The 14566-nt window shown below is 47.8% G+C and overlaps 1 long non-coding RNA gene across 1 annotated transcript in view; it reads right to left on the bottom strand.

Annotated features, from left to right (window-relative positions):
- LOC135400375 (uncharacterized) overlaps positions 1 to 13988 on the bottom strand; it is a 199634-nt gene extending 185646 nt beyond the window's left edge. Inside the window, exons 1-3 of the long non-coding RNA XR_010424600.1 lie at positions 13829 to 13988; positions 13680 to 13771; positions 13529 to 13600 (exon numbers count right to left, since the gene is read on the bottom strand). This is a non-coding gene — a long non-coding RNA (uncharacterized LOC135400375). The remainder of the gene's footprint in view (positions 1 to 13528; positions 13601 to 13679; positions 13772 to 13828) is intronic.
- Between the last annotated feature and the right edge of the window lie 578 nt (positions 13989 to 14566).

The raw sequence follows: 14566 nt of genomic DNA, 5'->3' as shown, positions 1-14566 counted from the left end.
AGAGCGAGCATGCGCCATCTTGTTTCCGCGCCACGCTACCCACGCGCACGCGCAGTGCGAACTTTAGTGAACGATGCCATCTATCGTGCGCGGGTGAAATGTTCCTTTCGTTTGCAAGTAGCAGTTGACGGCCTTGAGCTCACCTTGACATCTCCGGAACGCTCTGGTTGACAATACATGGATTATCGCACAACAAATATATACACGCTTCTCTATCCCACAGGGAATATTTGTTAGCCATCTTTGATCGTCAAATGGGGATGACACCGGTGTGCAAGAGAGAAACTGATGTTCTGAGGCTGGAACCACGACCTGCTAGATTATAACGACCATGTCAGGCGCACCCCTTCTATGCGCCGCACTTTTTGGAAGGTAGCGGTGGCGCTTCTGATCGCCCCAGTTATTGCTTCCTCAACTTCTACAATACTTTGTACTTCAGCTTACCTTAGTATTTCTGTACAAGCGGTGGACGTTCCACAGATGTTTCATTCTGAGGTTGATTATCATCATCATTCTACGCGTTTTCATAGGGGCTATCGCTGTCGTCTGCTACGGTAGTCGTACACACGCTTCTGCGCGTTCAGAATTCAAATTTCCATCGTCCAATCGTGTTGTGCCGATCAGTAGCGCCCTTGGCGGATCGTGCGGACAGGCTCCTCATAGGGTTTTCTGATTGTGACATGGTCGTTATAATCTAGTAGGTCGTGGCTGGAACGACATAGAAGGGACCGGTAATCCAGAAGATGTGGGTTCGATCCCTACAGCTGGCTAACCTTTTCAGTGACTTTCATCTTTCATCGTTGACACCGGTGTGCTGCGGAAACAAGATGGTACTCCTGCTCTCCCTTGGACCTCAGTGTCGGTACTCTGAAGCGAAGCTTATTTGGTGACTCTAAGCAAAACTAGCCTGTTATCGGAGAGACAGTAAGCTTCCAACAAGGCACCCCCTTGTTTTCCCATTACTTCCTCCTCTTCCTCTACTGCATGCAGTTAGAAGTTGAGGTTGATTTGGCGAGTAAAACGTAATGTTGGAGCGCAAAGAATAAATCCCATTCAAGAAGGTGGCAATAGTGCACAACTGATCTTTTAATGAAATGATGGTGATGATACAAATTTAACGATGGTGGGGGATGTTCCGCTACGGTACGTTATTCCGCGGAGAACAATAACGCTTTATTTTGATAGTTGTGAATCGAGCGCTTCATACGGAGGAACACATGAGGGTTCTTCGTTTTCGTCGAGGAGCCTTTGCCGCGAATTCGGAACTGCTCTGTACTCTGCCCGCCTGTATAATATAGAGCTGTTACAAGAAGAAACGCCATCCTTTCTGCTTTGAAAGTGATAGATGGAAGATAAGAAGGAAGTGTGTAAGCGTTCTTTCTTTTCTTACGCACCACACAAAGGCCGCCCAAGAATAAACCAACGCCAAAAAAAAAAAAAAAAACCTTCTCAACAACGCAAAGAACAAGCTACGGTGATGTTTATCGAAAATCGAATATATATGGATATAAATCACAGCGTGTTTACCATATACCTTCGAACGCGAACCAACGGCCGTCAGCTGTTGCTCAGTGTGCGTGGAAGGCAGGGTCTAAGATTGATGAAGGCGTACTTCTCTCTCGGACTCCCCTGGCAGCGGAGTCACCGTTCAAGAGAAATAGGAGATCTCATGTCGTCCGCCGCATATGATACATTTCTTCGGCAGGGATATGTCCCACGGGGAGTACATATGGATGATATTAAGAAAAGGATGCGGCGGGTATCCGGACAGGCCACGTGTGCGCTTGCAGGTAGTAGAAGGGTTCATCTCGGCGGAACGGTATAGATGGCGCATCGGAAGAATGATGGATATGTAACTGGAGAGATTTTTCTTGGCAAGTTTGAGGTGCTAAATTCGGAAGCCTGTCGAGCTTTTCAAGCCGTTCAAGGGTGATGTATGTGTTCAAGTTTGTGAAGTGTGATCGTAACTAATAAAATGGGCAAGCAGAGAATTCCTATAAGAACAGGTGCGCGTTCGTGCGAGAATGTAGAGAGTGACGCCATTGCCCAGTTTGTCTGCACTAACCCTGCCGGGTGTTTCAGTTAAATCCCCGGGCCAGATAATTCGCGAACGGGTGCACTAATCAATGAACTTCCTTGTTTAAAAGGATCTGTCTGATATACCATCTACAAGCTGCGTACCGTGTGAAAGGGTTGGAGGCGCTCATTATTTAAATCAAAATTCAAATGAGTTTCGTAAAAAAAAAGCATAACTTCTAAAGTCTGTCGGCATTAAAATGGGTACTATCCCTTTTGGGACCTTCAGTGGACACATTTTAGAGAAAAGTATTGCGGGTTATTTGTTGCTGTAATTAATTCGTTTCGGTTTACATATTTTGTCGCGGCTGGTCGCGGTGAAGCGCAAAAGGACGTAATTCATTGGTGTAAGGACATAATTCATTGGTGGATAAGGGAGTGGAAGAGCGTCCTTTTGCGCTTCACTGCGACCAGCCGCGACAAAAATATGTAAACCGAAACCAATTAATTACAGCAACAAATGACCCGCTTCGGTGACAGATTTTTCTCTAAAAGGTGTCCACTGAAAGTCTCAAAAGGGATAGTACCCATCTTAATACCGATCGCGCCCTGCTTTAGAAGTAATGTTTTTTATGAAACTCATTTGAATTTTTATTTAAATAATGAGCGACTCCCGCTCATTCACACGGTGCGTAGGTTGTAGGCGGCACCGGACAGATACTTGTAAAAAAGAAAGTTATTCGAATGGTGCACCCGTTCGCGAATTATTTAGCCCGATGATTCGTAAACAGGTGGCACCAACGAATAACCTTTTTTGATAAAGATCGTTGAGACAACAGCTACGACCTGAGTTGTGAGCGTTCGTTGTGAGTTGTGTTCGTACATATTTCTTATTTATTAATATCAATAATTAATTATATATGACCTTCAGGTGAATATACACAAGAATTACGGAAAAGAACCACAAACTCCGAACATCGGCCGGCGTGTTATCCACACTAGAAAAGTGACGCTGTCGCCCCCTATAGGTCGATCTCGCAGCGAATACCCTGTTCGTATCATGAATGACGGTGAATGTACCGCGAGCGCCCTGTACTAGTCGGGTAGAGAAGGAGAAGGAACACCAAAGTGTCTTTTGCGGTCTTGAGTCTGTTTCTTATCCTAACAAAATAAAGTTGCTGTTATCCTCCGTCACCCAAGTGTGCCAACCAGACGGATGAACACAAAATTGACAGCCGGATAGCTGATCCAAAGAGTGCATTGTTGCACTGCTCCGCCCAAGAAATATAGAAACCGATTAATTACTCGAAATACTCACGATGAAAAGTGTCGACGCGTTCTTTTTTCTTTCTTTTCCTTTTTTTTTTTTTTTCTTGAGGGACTTTTGTTAAACACCCGGTATTTCTACGTATACGCGCTCGTTTCAGAAATCTAAAAAATATATAACAACAACAACAACTTTATTTTGAGATGGAGAGAACGGCTTTCAAGATGGCACGAGAGAACGGCACGATAGAACGGTTTTCAACATGGGTTGTCTCGTCTCTCATACTGCTATGTCTCACTTTTGCTCGAAAGCCCCTAGTGAGAGTGTTCATAAATTTTAAGTAATTAGTCATCTAGTAGTCACATAGTCTTCGAGAGAATGTCCACCTGCACGTCGTGTGACCCACCTGCAAAACCGGCATCCATGCTCCTCTCGTGGCCTTTTTATTTAAAAAATTATGCAACGATTTAAAAAACACTGATTAAATGGATAGAATTTATGAAATGGAGAAATGTTTTTTTTTTCCTTCGATTATAATAAATGGCGACATCTTGTAGATCAAGTCAGCCAGCTTGTGGCCGCACGAACAACCTATTGGGGCGTTCTCCCCATTAATTTTCACTTATTAACTTTTTTAATTATGAAAAATAGAACTTCGGCGCAATGACAGCAATGGAGCAATACAAGTGGGTTTAGCCAATATAGCCGCTAGCATGTAACCCCGAAAACAGGGCAAATTTGGAAGCCATTTCTGCCCTCGCTTCGCCAGAAACGCTCTCTTTTCCTAACCTTGCCCTTAAATGCGAGGAGGGGGGGAGGAAAGGCAACACATCCCCCAAGCTCTTGTTCTCTTGACTCTGTTTCCGAGAACGGCAACGATACGAGCGCACCAAAAAGGAAGAGATATTGTCATTGCGCCGAACTTCTATCTTTCGTAATTAAGAAGTTCATTAGCCCAAATTAATGACAACAACGGCCCGTGAGGATTGCTGCGACACTTGCTAGGGTAGCGACAGGGTGGCGAACATGATCTAGTAGAACATATCGTAATTTATTGTAATTGAAAAAACGAGGCAATTGACTATTTAAAGGTGCACTGACTTGCAAAAATTTCTTGTTGGCCCCATTGGTCTCCTCAAATGATACCCCGCAATGACTAGATAAACTCATTTGAGGAAACCTCAACCGGGCATGCTCCGCATTGCTGCCCTTCTCGCAAAGGAAAGATTGCGGTTTCGTTTGCAAATAAATCACGAAAGACCCAACGGAAGGAATCTTATCCCTCTGCATTGCTGTAACAGTAACCGTATCTTCTATTTTGTGAGGAGAGACATTTTGCACTTTGGTGCCCCCCCTCAAAAAATTTTGTCCATAGTTAGAGCGCACGCCCTGTGTACCGTTTAACGTGTAAAATTCTGTTCGCCTAAAGTAAACAGCGGACGTCATATTGCACGTTAACGACACATACGACGTTCCTCTAGCTGTGTATTCACACAAGTGACATTCCGCAGAATATTCCGCCAGCGGGTGATGCGAAAAACGTCATACCGTACTGCTGTCACGTGAGCACTCAACGTCGTGTCTTCACGTACACTGCTAACCGTGGGGAATCTCTTCCGACACAGCCACAAAGATATTCCGTAGCAGACGACAGGAAAAGACGCTGACGGTGTCGTCTGCTAAGTGTCGTCTGCTAAATGCGCAGTACGTCACTTCCGACATTCCGCACCGTGTGAATGCTCAACATAACACGGGACGAAACTTCGGCTCCGTGAGCAGTGTTTTCGCTTGTTCTTCCACCAGAATATTCAGTTAGGATGTCGCTCCCGTGAATACACGGTAAACGGAATAAACGGGAGTTACGTCGATTCATTATACCTTTGCCTCGTCTTCCTTCTGCCCCACTTGTGGAGTGCATGGCGACCCCTGCCACGTCATCCTGGCTTGTGGGCAATATCACCGAGAGCGTGCACTGATGGAAGCTGCTATGCAGTGTGTAGAGAAACGGCCGTTTAACCTCGCGAAGATTCTCGGACCGTGGTCGAACGCTGCCCACCGGATGCAAGGTCTTCGTCTTCTTGCGGAGTAAGCTGCGCTCCACAGGTCTGGCGACGGATCTCAACCAGACCTGTACACGTTACTCAAAAAGGGAACCAAATACGTTACTCGTTCCTTCGAAAAAAATAGTAACTAAGTGCGTTACCCGTTACTAACAAATAAAAGGAACGCGTTCTCGTTACTTGGAGGTAACGACTTGCTTTATACGTTACATTTGCATACAAGACAGCAGAAATACGGAAGCATCGCGTCCTTTAGTTCTTTATTTTATTTTATTTTTTTTCAGCTCATCCATGATGGGTTGCACTTCAGTAGCAACTGGTGCTCAAAGCTGGCTGACATGAGTTCCCAAGTATAAGGGACAAAGAGACAAAGCACTAAACGCCCTGAGAGCAGTGAATCCTTGAAAGGAGGAACACAAAGAACACAGTGAGTTTTCTGGAACACTGTGGACGCTAGAGCAATGAGAAAGCGTGGCTCTCCGGTATCCTTTGCTCTTCGCTGTGGATTTTTCCACGTGCTTCTGCCTCGTCGAATGCCGCCAAGTGCGCGGGAGAAACCACAACTGGCGGTCGTGGTAGGTGACAGTGAGGGAAAAAAAAGGAACGAGTAACTTGCAGTAACGCGTTATCAACTTTTGTAACTAAGTACGTTATTAGTTAAACTTTCTTAGGAAGTAACTGAGTCGTTACTTAGTTACCAAGAATAGTAACGCGTTACCGAGTAACGCGTTAGATACAGCTCTGATCTCAACCGGTATACTCCACCCATCATCGTCCTCTCATCGGTCCCCAATGTGCAATAGGGCAGTGTACCGCCACAGCGGCGATAATTTGACCACCTCATCATCATCCAAGGTATGTGTCTGTGTGTTATACCTTCGTATAGTTTCTCGCCACAAGTGAACAAGTGAATTCGAACCAAACAGAGGAGTAAATTATCCATAGTTCAACACCCACTGGACACCAGGCGAAGTGACGTTCACAGTACCGAGAGATATCAATAAAGCGTTCCAGTACGCATCGTTTTGTGTAGTAACGATAAGCTCCATATTGCAGGGATAGTTTTCCTGCTCTTTTTTTTTCTTTTCTTTTTTTCGTTAGAGGCACTGTGTACCAAAGAGATTTTAGTCGAGATCCCGCGTCGACACGATACGACATACAGCAGCTCGGACTTTTACCGCGAAGTGGCGTATTTCGTAATATTCTCCCGTAGTGTGGGGAACCACGACATGTTGTGCCAATTGCATTGCATGGTTTTATTCACACCTCTGTAAAATCTGCCCATGAGTAATCTCACGCGTCCTCACTGCGGCAAGCATAGGCTGAGCATGAGCGCATACCATTGATATACGTGACCGACCATGTTCGCGATGGCGTGTGAACAGATGACGGTAAGTGAGCATGAGAGTATATGAATGAGCGTGACTCAAAACATCAAGACTCAGAAAAGGAAAGGCAATTGAAACATTTTTGTAAAACCGCCTTTCGTAAACAAAGGGCGTTGCTTTGGTGTTACGTTTAAAAGTATATATTTTTAAAATAATTGCTAACCTGAAACGAAAATGTTGTCGTCGTCAATGTTCTCGGTCGTTTATAGACTACACGCTCACGCAGGTTTTCCCCCGTACACCAGTTTGGGTTCTGAGCATGCGTACTGACGACAACGTTATTTTTTTTTTGCGACCCCAAAGTGCTCGTGTCCCTTATATTCTAAAATTAAAAATTATTGATTCGATTTCAGTATTGCAGTTAATGTTCAGCAGGCTTTTCTTTGTACTAATCAAAGAAAATCACATGGTGCAACCTGCCACGTGAAGGGTGCAGGTTGCGCTGGACAGATTCTTACAACACATCGAGAAATGATACCGGTATCTTATAAGCAACCTGACAGCCAGATGACCTATATATATATATGGGGTCCACCGTTGGGGATATCCCCAAACGCTGACGCCTTCTTTCATCTATAGGATGTTCAGTTCCACATTGCAGAAAGGTCTTTATTCAAACTGCAACACACTGTGTTTCACCTTCGCAACCCAGCAAGCATGTCGTAAGTTTTAATAATAATCGATAGTCAGCATGTAAAATGGACTCGTCGTTTAGTATGTCGCCTAACTTGGAATTAGACTAATCCTAAGATTAATTGTGTTAGTAATCCTCTTAGAGTAGAAATTCTACTAATCCTATGACGTATTTCTCAATAATTTCGAAAGGAACGAAGTGATCTCCGAGGATCAGCAGTCCATTATTAATATCGCCCGGTAATGATTTCCAGTAAATTTGAGTTGTTTCATTTAAAGGGGATGGGCCGCATCGCCCCAAGCTATGTCTAGCACGCTATGCTCTGCAAATATCATCGTTCTTATACAAGAGCAGGCGTTCTCAGTGGCTCTGTCGATTAGCAGGTGCAAGGCATCGTTCCTCGATAGGCAGAAGCCATCACAAAAAATACTGATACTAAATAAATAAATAGGCCCGAGCAGCTTTGATTCAATGCCTAAGGAAATCGTGGAAGATGTTCTTGCGGACAGTCGACCAGCTTGCTTGATAATGTGCTCCTCACCCCAATTCAGAAGTAATTAACTCGTGGTAAGGAGACCTAGTGGACTCTATGCTCTCCAACTCCGCCGGAGACCTAGCCGAAGTAGAACAGCACGGTTTCCGTACTATTAAACAGAGAGAGAAGCGAAAAAGAAATCTCTCTATATATGCTTAGCATGCTAATCGCGTCGCGTCGTTGGACAGTGTGCATTTGCATAATGAAATGTCATTGCAACGCGTTTGCCTGAGGTAATTAACTTCATTGTGGAAGCGCGAGCAAGACAGCATCGCGGAGGCAAAATATCGCCGCCAGGAGGTAGGAGGTTGTGGAAATTGCGCTCGCAATCTCGGTTCTGCAGCGTTGGCGTAATTTGCGTCACAGGTTTTGATGAGCGTCCGAGAGAAAAAAAACTAAAGTATGAATAGGGCGAACAAAGCGTGTGGAGCGTGGTATACTCGCCCACGCTGGTTCGTCGCTAATTACTGCATTTGAGTAGCGGATGCGGCTGTTGCGGCCTACCTAATATGCGTGTGCCGTTCGGATTCTCTTGTTGATTACGAAGTGTGTCACCGCATTAATTTATCCGTGCACGCGCACGAACCACATCCGTACCCAGAATACTCCGGCGGAACGTCATAGCTTTCTGCTGCCACGCGAACGCGGGCGCTCAACGTCACGTCTTTTCGTACTCTTCTAACCATGAGGAACACCCTGCGGCTCAGCCGCAACATATTCTCTAGCAGACGACAGGGAAGATATGGTATCGTCTGCAATGTGCGCGCACTACAAACACAACGTAGAGGTAATACGAGTGTCGAGCGAACGGACTCTTGTTGAAAATAATACAACAGCGCGGCTCCCGTGATGTCATCATCGTTGCTGTGGCTCCCGTTCTAATATTCCAGGACTCAACACTGGAGATGCTCGAGAGTCGACTCCCAGTGACTCTCAATATGGGTTGCTGGAGTCGATGACGTACGATGACTTCATACGTCACAATTCCGACTCGCGGGTCGCACGAGTTGAATAAACGAACACAATGCTGATCGCTCGAGCGACGTGATGTATCAACTGAGAGCCCGTCAATCACGACCATCACCCGCCTGGGCAGCCACTGGTAGGCACGGAAAGCCTGTAGAGGAGGTGGTGTTACTCTACATGAGTCCTGACCGGCGATGATGGAATGTCCCAGCGGGCAGATGGTCGTGGCCTCACGCTAGGACGGTGCCGGTAGAACTGCCGTGCCAGAGCCGTAGCGCGTGGCAGCAGAGGCACGTCTTCGTCATCACACACGGGCCGCCACATCACTCCCCCCCTCAGACGCGGAGCGGTGTAGAGATGGCGGTTGAGATTCCGCGTCGATACAGGAAGAGGAGGAAGACGGGCGACACGCAGTACAGGGACGTCTTGCGTCTTGTGATGAGTGGGCAGAAGTGGCGGGCTGAACGGTGCGGACAAGAGCTGGCCGGGAGGGTTCCAGGGGCGGGCCGAAGTGGAGAGCAGAGTAGGCAGGTAGGCAGAACGTAATGCAGGATGGAGCGACAGAACCGCGACCGGTTCGTGAGCGGTGAGCTCGTACTGTCGCCAAGGAGAGTGCCGGGGAGGACCATCGCGAAGCACGGGGAGACCGGGAGTAGCACTCGGTGGCCTCCGTGCGGGTCCCCGGTGGAACGTTGGTCCCGGTGCCTCTTGAGCGCCACTGGATGGGCTGCCAGCAGTCTGTATCGAAGCCTGGTGGGAAGGCAAGGCGGGCAGGGTTCTTGGGACTGGCATGACGATGAGGATGGGGCCATGCAGCCGCAGCGGCGTACCGCGACCGGTATGGGAGCGTGATGCTCGTGAAGGTGCCGCTGGTGAAAGCCCGAGGAGTGCCATCGCGAAGCATGTGGCGACGTGACGCAGAGTGAGAGACCATGGCGATGCGAGCTGAGTAGATGAGCGAGCTGGGTAGAACCATGGTGTTGCGCGGCCGTGCGTTGCGATGAGTGGAGCCGCGGTGAATTGACGTCGTCGCCTAGCGGTTCCTCGGTAGAACGATGCACCGTACCTTCGGAGATGGCTTCAGAGGTGGGCGTGCAGAAATTTGGGATTGTACTGGGCCGAATTATGCCGAACATGGTGTTCGTTGTTCGGGTCACCAAATGTAGAGGAGGTGGTGTTACTCTACATGAGTCCTGACCGGCGATGATGGAATGTCCCAGCGGGCAGATGGTCGTGGCCTCACGCTAGGACGGTGCCGGTAGAACTGCCGTGCCAGAGCCGTAGCGCGTGGCAGCAGAGGCACGTCTTCGTCATCACACACGGGCCGCCACAAGCCTGTGTTTAAAATCATCGATTGGCTGCCATCTTGACTGGTTGCTGCGACTGGCTGACTTTATAAGTCTACGTGCGAAGGAGTGAGAGGAGGCACTAAGCAGGCCTTCTACCGCGGTGCGCCGTTCTGCGAATAGACAATTTTGCAAAGATGCGCGCTCCACCAAGCGCGCAGCGCCGAGCAGCATGGGAAATTTGAGCGACACTGCTCCGCCGTCTGCTTCGGTTATGGTTTAGCCCGGCTGACGCTGTTGCTGCGCACACCGGGAATGTTGTTGTTCTTCTTCTACCTCCGCCTCTGGCAGTCTCGTAATGCTCTAAGGCGCTCGTAGTTCCCATGAGCCCTTGCGTACTAGAGGATGCCAATACACTCTCACTAGAGGTGGCGTGAAATGGTCTGTTCAAGAAGTCGCAATGCCCAAATTTCAGCCAATTCCAATTTCGCAATTTCAATTCCAACACGCTTTCCAGTAAACTAGTGTTGAGAAAAATATGGGACCGTTTTGTTTTCCCATTTAGTGCGCGGGGACGTTCACTACTCGCCATGGAGGAAGGAAACACAAGGAGCGGCTCTTCGCTCCAGACATAGCCACCCTCTAGCGGTCGCTGGAGTCAAAATCGCCATTGCTTCCTAGTTCCTACCCACCACGTGATCCCCTCTAAAGTTTCTGTTTTGCAAGGCTTTGTTTCTCGCGCTGCTCTCCGTATGATTTTGCTTTTTGAAAGTAATTTATTGTGAAAACGTGTATGGTAATGTGTTAGTATGTACGGTAGTTATGGTAGTGGGTGTTAGTAGTATGGTATGGTAATGTGTGTAAAGAAACGACGTATGGTAATTGTTAGGTTCAACTCTTTAATAGGAGGATACAATATGCAAGAGACGGGCGAGTCGCCCGTGATACATGAGTTCGCTCTGCCAAAGCAGCTTCGACTGAGGAAAACTGTGCGTCAGCCGAGTCAGACGTAACACGAGCTTCCCTTTGCTTCTCAGCCTTTAGGTACGTTGCACCCTCACGTGGAGAGCTTCGGATACAATTGCACGTACACGTACGGAGAGCACAGGGAACATCCAACAGTAATGTGTTCCAGTCCCGGCTGCGGCTCTCGTTGAACTGAAAGTAGCTCTGTCACGGGAACGCGTTTTGTTCGTATAAGTACACGGTAAGTTGTTTTAGTAGCCCGTGTGTGTCCGAGTCATCTTGAATTGTTCATTTGGGACCTCAAAATGTGCCGCATATTCATTTCATATCTTCTGTTGTTGTACAAACCTGATTAATGGTATTTTGAGAACGGCATTCTTTACCACTTAATCAAGGAACGTAGTACATACGTTGAAGTAACCGTTGTCACACATGATGTTTCCGGTCCCGCGTACTCATTTTGCGTTCTGCACACTGTGGCTGGTCTTCTAATAGAACAGTAAACATTCGAACACATAAAAATAAAGCGCAAGCACGCGTTCAACGTAATACCGCCATCTGAACTGTGACACAACTACAGCTCGTGTCCTCTGCTCTGCTGGCGCCATGCTGTCTGGAGGGTCACGTGAGCGGTCACGTGGTAGACAGGAGCATCCCAGAATGCAATGCGAAGCCGGCTACGCTCGTCCCGATAGAAAACTGTTGGAGGGGTTGCTCCTTGTGATTCCTTCCATCATGCTACTCGCGGACGAGACTGGCCGCCCATGCGACTGACAGTGGCTCGTCTCCATGACTACGACCGCTGCAAGCACTTTCGCGATTTGTTACGGCCGTTGAGAACACGGTCCTGATTGGCTAGGTGGCTCTTAGTTGTTACGTCACGTCGACGAGTAAGCAGGCTTTCTATATCGAGGTGGCGTTGGCAGTACGCCCCTCCCAGAGCAACCCACATCAGACGCGATGGAACTCCCACCCTATCAACAGATTTCCTGTTACTTTTTTTTTTCTTCTTCGACTAGTATATTCGGTGGAGATGTCGCTCGTTTGAATAACGCATCTTTATCACGTGAACAGCTTCCTTCGTGTCACTTCCGAAATGCAGGACAACGTCAGTAAGCAGGGGCTTACGTTTCGAATCAGATGTCACAATAATATGAACCTCTGACCACCCGCACACTACGCAGCCTCCGTATCCAGGAGAAGAGGTGAGAGGGATACCCCCCACTGGAAACTCTTTCTACCACCCTTGGAAAAAGTCCTGGGAACTCCCATGCCGCCCTGACCCCTGCGCAGGAGCAGTGTTGACGTTCTAGAGGCCTTGTCGCAAGGTTTAGCGTCTTTCTGCCAGAGACCACATCTACGTGTCCGGTGCCTAGAGGGGAACCTATAGCGACTTGAACAGTAAGCTGCCCAATGTGGTATCGGCCAGCCAATGCCCTCAGAAACCTTGTAAAGCGCTCCTAAATCACGAGAAAACTTTCATTTCTCGTCGAAAGTATAGTTTTAAAATGAAAGGACTTGCGCCTGTGCACATCTCAGGGATCAGGGTTGTGCTGTGCGAATAACGAGTTTCTGGGAGGAGATGTGTGTGCACACCAAGGGGCAATATTAAATCACACATATTCCTACTTGGATAAGAATACAATTAAGTTGTCAACAAATATTACTCTGTTGTTCAAGTACGCGCTGATTCCGATATAGTCCATCTTCATCGTTCTGGAACCACCATGACGCCAGAGCATGATAGGTCCCTTGCTCGTGCAGTTCTAGCTAGTAAAAAAAAAAAAAAAGAAGAAGCACGCGCAGTCGCGCCACACTTGATGTCCGAAACTGAACTGTACGTGAAACAGTGTTGCTGGCGAATGCGTCCCTTTGTCCAACAGTGTTTCGAAGAGCGTTTTTACGTGGGCGTCAAATATCCCGCTTCGGATTAAAATATGAAGCAGAAATCTTGGAAGTGGTGTCAGCATAATCGGCCCCCTAGGTGGGTGACACGAAAAAAAAATCTGAAAAATCGGTTGGTAAATCTGGAGACATTGTCTAGATATACGCTCTGCAAGTAACCGAGCGTTCTGCGCATATATCCTCTCCCGGTTACTCCACTCGGGAAGCCCCATTGGCTACGGCGGCGCCTTCCCTCTTCCCTATCACTGCCTCCTCTCATGCGCAGAGACGCACTTGCACAGCGTATGTGCATCACAAATTCGTTTAGCGACATCTAGCGACTTTTTGAAGACTCCCTAGCGAGCTTTCAGCCGAATACTTGGGCAACACGGCGCAGGACTGGAATCATGCCTCCGGGCGCTTCAACTTCCAACGGGCGACGCCCACGACAAAACTCCAAAAGGAGCAGACGTAGGCAACAAGCTACTGACTGCAAAACAATCGGAGGGAGGCGACATGAGCTCACCTTTCTTTCAGTCTGAATAACTCGTTGATGTTACCTGTGACACCATTATTGCCAATCCAGACAGTATGAAGCCTGAAAATGATAAGAAAAGTGCCTTATCTCAGTCCTCCAACAAAGACGGTGACGCATAAGCGATTGAGTTAAGACGTACCGTATCAACAGACCTACTACAACAGAACACTTTGCCAAAGATATCACTCCTTGATACGCTGACTTTCACACATTCGAGCTGCAACGGCTCAGCTACAATGAAAACGTACGGGTTGGGACAGAAGTTTACGAAACACGCGGGCAGCATACTTTTTCTTCGGTGCGACACCCCAGCGCAGCCGGAAAAGCAGGTGAGCTCACTGTTTCGGAGGGGGGGAAGAGTGCGGCGTTGTAAGGGTGCGACACACAGAGGTTGTTCTGGTGTCGCTTGGGTGTGCCTAGGAAGACGAAGCTACCGCTGTGTGTCGCACCATCCCCTACCCCCCTTTGAAACAATGAACTCACCTGCTTCCGGCAGCCGCTAGGGTGTCGCGCCGAAGAAAAAGTACGTCGCTGGCGTGTTCCGTAAACTTTTGTCCCAACCTGTTCAAACCACACGTGCTGCGAAGTTCGAACACCCCAGCTATGATCACCGTACCCGAACGCGGCCTTCGTTCACTAAAACGACGTGGAAGCGGTAATGGCGCGAAAGGGTAGGAGGCTTCGACAGATTCAAACTTATTTGACAAACTTATGACAATGTTGTAGAAGTGTTGGTGAATATTAATGAGTGACAGAGTGCACCTATTTTATGTCGCCAAGAGGGTGTACATTTGAGCTTTTGATGCATTTAAACGTTTAGATATTGGGAACTACTTGTACTAAACGCGGATGAAACTGCAAGGCGGCAGAGCAAGCGGGAGTGAGAGCAGAAGTGGCAGATTCGGGGGCGGAGTGCAGCGTTGGAGTGAAATCTTGTGCAAACGTATCACAATTATCATTGAGAGTAGCTTTCTTGAATGTCCAGTCAGTTTTAAGGCTAAGTGCTGGTACGTGCATGATTTCGGT

The sequence above is a fragment of the Ornithodoros turicata genome, chromosome 7 (genome assembly GCF_037126465.1).
Source record: "Ornithodoros turicata isolate Travis chromosome 7, ASM3712646v1, whole genome shotgun sequence".
Classification (NCBI taxonomy): Eukaryota; Metazoa; Arthropoda; class Arachnida; order Ixodida; family Argasidae; genus Ornithodoros; species Ornithodoros turicata.
This window is presented reverse-complemented; position numbering and strand designations above follow the sequence as displayed.